Raw genomic sequence first — 9,876 nt, forward strand, 5'->3', positions numbered from 1 at the left:
ACTTCATTGGTTAAGGCCTCCAGTATGCATTAAATAGTCAGTAGTCATGATAGTGGGCAGTCTTATGCTGTTTCTAGTATCATAGGGAATGCTTAGGAATTTTCTCTATTTAAGAATAATGTTTGTTGTAGGTTTTTAGTAAATAGACTTTGAGAAGGCTATTTTAGAATTTTTATCAGAAATGTTTTGAAATTTATTGTGTTTTCTGCCTCTATTGAAATATTTACATTTCTTTTATCTTCACCCTATTATAGAGGTAAATTATATTCATAAAATTATTGGTATCATACCATCTTTGCACTGCTTAACTTGATCATATTCTAGTTTTCTTAAATAAAGTGTAGAGCTTAGTAAGGTAATATTTAAGATTTTTGCACTGAAACTCATAAACCAAATAAAGCTATAATTTACTGAATCATGGTTCTACAATTAATATAAAGTGAATACAAGTCTTTCTCCTTTTGATATTTTCTGCAACAACTTTGTAAGGTAAAGATCAGTTCCTTGAAATGTTTTAGTATAATACATTCTTGTAAAACTGAGTTTGAGGTTCTGGTGAGGCAGAACTGGAGGGACATTTTTTATCACTAATTAAATATCTTTAATACTTATTAGTTTATTCCGGTATTTTGCCAATTTGGGCATTTTTCATTTTTCTAAGAATTTATCAATTTTGTCTAGTTTTCACAATTATTGGCATATAGTTCACAATATTCTTTTATTGTTTTAATGCTTTCTTGTGACTGGTCATATTTCCTCCCTCCTTCTGTGTCATATGTGTATCTCTTTTTTATTAATCACATTTATCTATCCTACTAGTCCTTTCAAAGCTGACTTTTGGCTTTGTTGATTTTTTTTTTTTTTGCCATTGTCTTTAAACTGCTATTCTGTATATTATTGATTTCTAGTTTCTTTGGGGGGAACTTGCCTGACTTGTTTTCAATATTTATTGTTTTCTGAAAACATATTTAAAGCGATGAATTTAGCTCAAAGTACTACTTTAGTTGTATTCCACAAATATGAACACAGTGTTTACTGTTGTTCATATCAAAGTATTTTTTAATTCCTGTAAAAATGTCTTCTTCAAGTCTCTATTTAGTAACTTGTAATTATTTTCAAACATATATTTTTAGTCTATATTTTGAATTTCAAACTATATAATGTTAAGGTTTGATAACAGCTTCACTTCCACTTCTGAGGCTTTCTTTCTGACCTAGTATATGTGAACATTCTGTGACTGTTTCACTTGTTTGAATTGTTTTTTCTATTCATTTTAAAACTCATTCTTTCCATCTCCCTAGATGTAGTCAAGATTATAGATCATGTAAAACAAATATTTTTATAGATGCTTTTTACCTATTTGATATATCAGAGTCAAATAGTGATAAATCTTTCATTTCAACGCAATAATGACAGTATCTGGCTTTCTGATTCCAGTGTTTGTTGAGGTGTGACAATTAAGTTCACGAACTTGCCACTGTGCACTAATGTTGGCAGCACTGTACAAAAACCTGTATTGGAACATTCTCCCTACACACCTGATCTGGCCCCCACGACTTTTGTCTTTGCCCAAAGATAAAGGAAATAATGAAAGGAAGACATTTGATGCCATTCAGGACATCCAGGTTAATATGACGACAGCTCTGATGGCCAGTCCAGAAAGAGAGTTCCAAAATTGCTTGGAAAGGTGAACTAGGCCCTGGCATCAGTGCATAGCTTCCTAAGGGGAGTACTTCGAAGGTGACCACAGTGATATTCAGCAATGAGGTATGTAGCACTTTTTCTAGGATGAGTTCACAAACTTAGTTGTCAAACTCCATACTTACATTTAGTATAATTTGTTCTGTTGGATTCCCTCTGCCACCTTACTCCATTCTTCCCATTTATTATACATTGTTTCCCTTTCCCCCTTCTTTTCTGCTTTCCATTGAATAGCTCAGATTTGCCTCTGTTAATTTGAAAGCTATTTTAAAAAAATTTGGGGGGTGATTTCTCACAACTTATTAAGCCCTGTATTTTTGTTTATTTTCCTCTATAATATTGTAAATGTATCAATTGCTATCATTTAAGTATGCTCTCATTTCTCTTTTTTCACCATCAACAATCTCATCAGATTTGCTGACATTATATAAAATTTCAATTATTATTTACTCCTTTGAGTGCTTAATCATTTAAATATTACACTTTACTGAATCAATTATCCTTCTTACATATTTCAAAACACATAGCAATTTTTGTTTCTTTTTCCTTTTGCCAGTATATTTCCTCTAAAAGCATTTTGCATACTTGGAAATTGCTAAGAAAATAGATTTAAAGTTCTAATCTAAGATAATCTTTGAGTCGTAAACATTTGTCCTGCTTTGTATGCCTCATAATGTTTTTGTTTTAGGTTTAAATGTTAGTTGAACTAAATATAGAATTGTAGGTTTAAAGTTTTTCCTTCAACAACAAAACACTATCATTTTTGTGTGCAGGTTTCTTATTGAGATGTCTAACGTCAATCTGATTCTCTTTCATAGCTGGTTTATTTTGAAAATTTAAAGATGATCTGTCTTTATGATCTTAAATTTCACTGTAATGTGTCTAATTGTGAGTTTTGTCTTCCTGATCCTGTTTGAAACTCTGTATACCATTTTATTCTCAGAGTTTTAAACTTTCTTTACTTTTGGAGAATTTTCATTATTTTTCAAAGATTTCTTTTTTTTTTTTTTTTGAGTTGGAGTCTCACTCCGTTGCCCAGACTGGAGTGCAGTGCTTCTGTTTTCTCTTTCTTACTAAAATTCCTAATTAAGAAGAGTCATCTTTTAAATTTCCTTCTCCAAACACTATTTGTTGAATGATCTTAGGAAAAATACAAGCCTCTCTAAACTGGAGATTGTATTTATTTCATAAACGAACGTTAGTTTTGTCTTGAAAATCTTCCTTTCGCAGAAGTTACCAGAATTGCAATACCTCAAATCAGTCACAAGAGGTCAGACAGCTATCAGGAAAACCAGTAGTACTTTTTTTTTTTTAAAGCACTGCTGAGTAACCATGGTAGCTATTAGACCCGAAACATTCCTTTTCCAAGTATTCTTCAAACAGTGCTCACCTCGCAACTGAATTCCTAATCTCCAGTGTCGATGACAGGCTTAGCGTATAAGCCAGGCTTCCCTCAGTTTGCAATTTGGGATGCAGTAGAAATATTCCTGCCACTCCTACTTCAGGCTGAAATTCTTGCAATTCAGAGGGATACTTACCAAAACCCTTAAGAATATCTGGTGCAGAAGGTACTATTGTTAGTCATTTAGTGGTAGAGTGAGTATTGACAAATTGCGAAAACTCTCTAAGCCTCTGGTCAGCTGCATCTAGAAAATGGGGCTATTGACTCTTATCACACAGGGTTGTTGTGACAATTCAGTAAGATGATGCCAGCACAGGTTAACATGTTAAAAATCACAGTCTTTGTTGTTTCCTCTTTTGTAAAATGAAGGGGTTGGGGACTGGGTCTCTATATTCACATCCACATGGGTACTCGGTGTTTAATAAAATTGTACTTATCCTAGGATAACGCCCAACCCAAAAAGATGTTTCTGGGTCATGAACATTTCCTGGAATCAGACTAGTATGATGGAAACAGAAGAGCTGTGTGGTGGGGGGGGGGGGGGAAATGACTGTTCCTGAGGCCTGAAAACCTAAGCTTTCTCCTCTAGTTCTTCATCAGTTATAAGACTCAGAAAACCTGCTTAGTCATTATCTCAGTCTCAGTTTATCCATCCATAAGATGGGGCTGAAATACCTACCTCACAAGATAGGAGGATTAATAAGATCACATGTGTGAATCTCTTTAAACACAGCAACTAACTTCTGCATCTGGAAAATGGGCTTAATAAGAACTTCCTTGGAGTGTTATTGAGAAAAACAAACATTATTCCTGGAACACATAGAAGTTTTTGAGATGTAATAAAGCATCAGTTGATAGCAAAACCTTAAACGGTGAAGTATAATATCAAGAACTGCAACTCAGAGTAGTGCAAATGGCTCCCAGAGGTAGACAGGTGCCTGGCACTACAGTGCAACCCTTCCAACACAAGGCTGGATGTAAGTTCCTGTTTCTGCCAGCTGCATAGCAAGGTGGCACCTGTCCGGGGAACAGAATTAATGAAGGCTCTGGCCAGAGATAAATGAGCTACACACTGGTCCATTCATCACTTTCCACTTTGAAAACGGCCACCCTCAATCCTTCTCTGTACAGTCAATGATCAGGTACAGACACTGCCTGCGGGGTGAGACGATGAGAAGTGGCGGCTTGAAGTGGTCAGTTGGTCTACCCCAGACCTCAGCAAGAGTGTCTAGTCTCTTCCGCACAAATGAAACTCTTTGATTAAAGAGTTCAATTATGTTCAAAGTCCATCTTTATCAAGCTCCTGCAATATGCTAGGAATTGTGCTACGAACCCAGAAGTCAGAGAGGGCATGGTTCCTGCCCCTGAGCTCAGAGACTCGTGGGACAGAAACACGGGGAGACAGTTACTTTCCATGACACGTGGCAAGGACCCTGATGGAGACCATAAGATGCTACAGGAGAGCAGAGGAGGGGTAGGTGGCGTCAGGGAATCAACCCCAGAGGCAGGAATGCCTGAGCTGAAACTTAAAGGAAGAATTCATGTATACTGGAAAAGTCAGGAAAGAGAGAGGGTTGGAGAGAGGTGACCCAGGCTGGTGGGCCAAGGCACAGAAGCAATTCTGATGGGGTGCTGAGGAGAGAGGAGCCAGTGACGCTGGTGAAGTGGGCTGGGCTGTAGACAGTCTCGAGCACAGAGAACTCACCTGACCTCTTCCCTTTGTGTGTCACAGCCAGCTGCCCAGCCTGGTCATAGTATATGCCACCTCCGTAGTTACTGACTGATGATTAAAGGGTTAGAGGTGAGGAGAGGCAGGGACAAGGATACCGATCCCAGCTGCCCCCTTCAACTTTATTACACATGAAGTCACTTCCCAAATGGCCTATACAGCCTCTCGGAGGGACCCAGCTCCTAGAAATGTTATGCCTTGGCCGAATCTAGACACAACCTTCCAGGTTTGCTATGAAGACTTTCTGACACAGAGGGCCTAGCACTCCAGTTGACCAAGGAAGGTTGACTAGAGCAGAATTTGTCAGGTACCAGGAGGTTGTCAGGAAGGTGATATAGCAGGGGGCAGTCCAGACTTGTCCTGGACTTCCTCGTCCTGCAAGGCAGTTCACCCATTGTGGGCTCAGGATAAGGGGGAGCGCATGTATTTTGCTGAAGCCACTTTACCCAGGGCTGACAGTTCACATCCCTCCATCTCAAAAGGCCAGGCTGCTGCTTTCACTGGCCTCCCAAAGGCCTGGACCCATAGAAGCAGCCCCCTGACACCTACTGGGAGTTGCCAGAAGCTGCCAAGAGCTCACCCACAAATAAGGCCGAATACTTGGATGTGCCTGGATGTCAGGCCAAGTCAACAGGGTTTCCTCCATAAACACCAGCTAGAACAGAAGGTGGCAGGCATGCAGGGTGCTTTAAGGAAGAAGGTAGCCAAGCAGATGGCACCGGCAACAGCTGGCTGATTAAAACACAGGAAGAGAAAAAAAGAAGTTGCAGTTTGCTGGGAGGCTGCTTTTTGTTTTGGGGTGTTTTGGTTTATCTTTGGTCTATTCCAAAGAGAAAACACTGGCAATGTAACCGGCTCTATAAAACCAACCTCGGGCAATTCCCATGAGAGAGAACACGGCTTGGGGTTGGAAGAGGCACTTTCGTGTTTCCTTGGGCTTGCTTCCCTGAATAACCATGCAGATGAGCCCTGGGGTAGAGCTTCCCGGGGCTCCCTTGAGTGGGGACTATTTATCATGGCAGCAGCTGGAGATAAGCGGCACACAAAGAAGATTTGCGTCTCAGGAGAGCTGGCCCTTAACTACCCAGAGCGGAGGAATTTTCTCATTAGTAGCAAGTCTGTGGAGGGGACGCTGGGCTTTCATCCTGTGCCCCCAGTGTAAACGGCAGCAGAGAGGGGCCGTCCTGGAGGGCAAAGTACCCAGAGATGCTTTTGCAGGACAACTTAAGATGTCCAGAGTGGATTTCCTTGGAAGAAATGAAAGACAAGAAATGCCAGGAGAGGTGGCGCGTACAAGGGCTATATGGACTTAATTACTTGTTCTCATTCATGGGGGGAAGGTAATATAGCAGGGAACAGTCCAGACTTGTCCCGGACTTCCTCGTCCTGCAAGGGGGTTCATCCATTGTAGGCTCAGGATAAGGGGGGAGTGCGTGCATTTTGCTGAAGCTGCAAGCTTCATTCAGGGCTGACCGTTCACATCCCTCCATCTCAAAAGGCCAGGTCATTTCCCTTCACCGGCCTCCCGAAGGCCTGGACCCATGGAAGCAGGCCCCCGACAACCACAGGGAGTTGTCAGAAGCTGCTGAGAACTCACCCACGAATGAGGTCGAATACTCGGATGTGCCTGAATGTCAGACCAAGCCAACAGGGGTTCGTCCATAAACACCAGCTAGAACAGAAGGTGGCAGGGGTCGCAGCAGGAGGTTCCAGAAGGGTCATCCCAAGCCCAGCAGTGGACCCTGTCAGGGCTGAGTGACTGAGGCCCAGGGAATCTGGGGGCCAAAATCTCAAAGAGAAGCCGTCACCTCGGCTAGGCTGAACTGGTAAACTGTGGTGTGGGGATGGGGAATGGAGAGAGGAGGGAGTCCTAGCACACTTCCTGGGTTCACTGACCTCAAAGGGATCCCAAAACCTGACAGATGACACCGATCAAGAAAGAATTCTCTGAGTTTGGACATCATCTGAGGCACATTCCTGGATTAGCTAATTCTATGAATTCTGAATACCAGCTGGGGGCCCCACCAGCATGTGCACAGACTTAAGGAATGAAATGGATTTCCATCGGCAGCTAACCATTGGCAGATTTAGTCCAGAGGAAACGAACACTCTTTCGGCTGAAATGAATTGCTCCCCCAACGCGGGGTTTCACCTCCACTTTCTCATCCTGATAACATACCCTGTTTGTACAATGCCCGCCCGGGAGGGCAGGTAGCTGGCATCCTCATTCACTCAGAATGATGAGAGCACCACATAGCCCTGTCCCACTGATGGCCACAGTGCCCTGCAGCACTGAGCTCATGGTAGGCAGGGGTTTGGATATACTGTCTCAATAAATGCATCCTCCCCCAACCAGAGTCTAGACCAGCGGCTCAGCTTTGAGCACAGTGTTAAAAAACATGACATATGCACATCCATTTTTACACTTTAAAATTTCCTCCAAATTTTTTTTTTACACTAGAAATTTTTTTATACTTGATCTTAGGCAAAAATAACGGCTTTGCATAATAGTGAAAAAGAAAGGCATGTTGAAGGCACATTTCACATCCAAACAGCTGCAGGACAGACCCTGAAGCCATCCACACGTGTAGAGCCAAAAAAAAGTTGCCATTGTATTTTCAGTGCCTTTTCTGTGCACGGAATATGCTAGATTGGTCTTTGTGTTTCTCCTCCTTCTCCTGAACGATGCTGCACCCCACTGCAGAGAAACTGAGTGGTCCTCGAGAGCCCGTTCTCTTCTCACATCTCCTTTGAGCTATAGGGTAGAATAAGACACACACAAGGCCACATACACACACACAAGGCCAGGGGCAGCCTCATGCCCGAGACACCTCCCATGCGGACACCCTCTGATGGCGGAATCAAATGAGACAGCTGAGTAGAAAGGCCCCATCCTTCCCTCTTTGGAAATGTGTGTGGCTTCTGCGAACAGACTCAACACTCCCTTTCCCTTCCTGGTTCTTTCCCATTGTCTTCCTTTTGAGGTGAGCAGTCTGGCCAATTCTCTGCTGTGTGTCCTCTGGGTCCTTGGATCTGACACTGACCTGGGAGCAGGGAACAGCCATGAGGCAAAGGGCTCCAGGTTAGCTGTTCTCCAAGCCACTTTCTTTCAGTAAGTGAGCATCAAAGCTATCCAGCCCAGGGAGGCTCTTGGGAGCAATTTCCCAGAAAGTGCCCAAGTCAGCAGTTCTGGGTTTCGCTCACGTTTACTGATGACGTAAACGTGAGAATCTGATAGAAGTCTTGGTCCCTCTCCAGAAGAATGAAGACAGAAATGCAAAGCTTGGAGGAGGAGGGTTGTGGGCTCAGGTTAAGAAATCAGTGGACTAGGCTGGACATGGTGGCCTGTGCTTGTAATCCTAGCACTTTGGGAGGCCGAGGCAGAAAGATTGCTTTGAGCCCAAGAATTCAAGACCAGCCTGGGCAATGAAGTAAGACCTCAGCTCTACATGAAAGTAAAAAAAAAAAAAAAAAATTAGCTAGGCATAGTCTCAGCTACTCAAAAGGATTGCCTGAGCCCAGAAGGTTGAAGCTATGGTAAGCCAGGATCATGCCACTGCACTCCTGCCTGGGCAACAACAGCATGACACCTTGATTCAAAAAAGAAAAAAAGAATCAGTGACTTAGAGGATGACCCCACGGCCATCTGTATTTCCTTCTCGCTTCCTCCTAAAGAGGGGCTTACCTGTGCACACCATGTTGATGCCTCTGAAACACCACAGGTCAGGTTGGCAGACGGACACTCTCACAGTGGCCAGAGGAGAAAATGACAATGACAGATTTCTGAGAAATCGTGTTCCCTACCTGGGTCTTACATTGAAACTGGCGGCAGCACCCATCTTCCTTGCGTTGCTAGTGCCTTCACTTCTTGCTTTTCCAGGCTCACAAAGGAAAATGCCGGTGCCCTCCACAGGACAAGTCAGCCTTGAGGAAACCAACTACTGCCCAGCAATCAGAAAGAAAAAATACAAAACCAACCAAACCAAACCATTTTATTGTTCAGTTTCCTTCTACCAAATAGTTGCTAAAAATATAAATATCAACTCTCTAGAAAATGCTCAGAATGAATCTGCAATCCTCTTCCTCCTCCAAACAAGGGCCAACCTTCTCGTTCTTTAAAAGTTGATGGATTACATACACGTGTGTCTTCCACACTGGCCACATCCACAGACACACTTCCCTCTAGGCAGGGGACCCGCCGTCCTCCTCCAGGCTCTGGAAGCTCACGCTGTAGTCTATCAGGATAAAGCTATGTGCTAAGTAGGGGATTACAGTGGGTTAGGGAGTCAGAGAGAGAGAAGAGAGGAAAGAAACTCTGTGGTTGTGGACAGATAGGTCTTCATTCCTCCTCATTACCCCACCCTCTTATGGGCTGCGCTGTCTGAAGGCCCAGCTCCCAGAGAAGCTGGACTCACTACGAGGAACATGTGGGGCAGAGTCACCAGGCTGCAATCACAGGAAGGTCGGACCGTTGAGACGGACACAGAAACCAGGTGGGGCTTTGGAAGAGTTGGATGGAAGGCCCTCAGCAGGATTCGTAGTAGCTGTTCCCGCTGGGCTCTGGGCAGCACTTAGCCCCTAGCACCAGGCAATATCTGCAGCATCTGAGACCAGGAATCAGCCTCAGCCTCCCGAGGTAGCAGTATCACCCCTGCAGCAGGGGCATGGCTGAGTTGTGGGCAATTAGATTGGAGAAGCATCCCATGGTGCCTTATTCGGTATCAGAAATGAGTCTGAAGAACGCTGGAGTCACCCTGGTGATAGTCCTGGGATACCTTTTGCTCACCCTGGGTCTGAAGGCCTGGGCTTCAGCAGCAGTCAGGGTGTGGAGATAAGGGAACTCAGCAAGGTTGGTTCTGCAATGTCCCTACCTGTGGCCGCCATGTCACCTGGCCAGAGCCACCTTGGCCTTGGAGAAGGAGAGGCCCGAGTGCAGGTGCCAGCTAGCTTTCTCGTCAGAGCCGCTTCTGGCATGGAAAGCTCAGATGAAACCGGGCTTACTCCCAGGATCCTTGTCTGGAGACTCCACCCCCAGCCCAGCTCT

The sequence above is a fragment of the Carlito syrichta genome, unplaced genomic scaffold (assembly GCF_000164805.1).
Source record: "Carlito syrichta isolate Samal-C Ts95f unplaced genomic scaffold, Tarsius_syrichta-2.0.1 Scaffold314838, whole genome shotgun sequence".
NCBI lineage: Eukaryota > Metazoa > Chordata > Mammalia > Primates > Tarsiidae > Carlito > Carlito syrichta.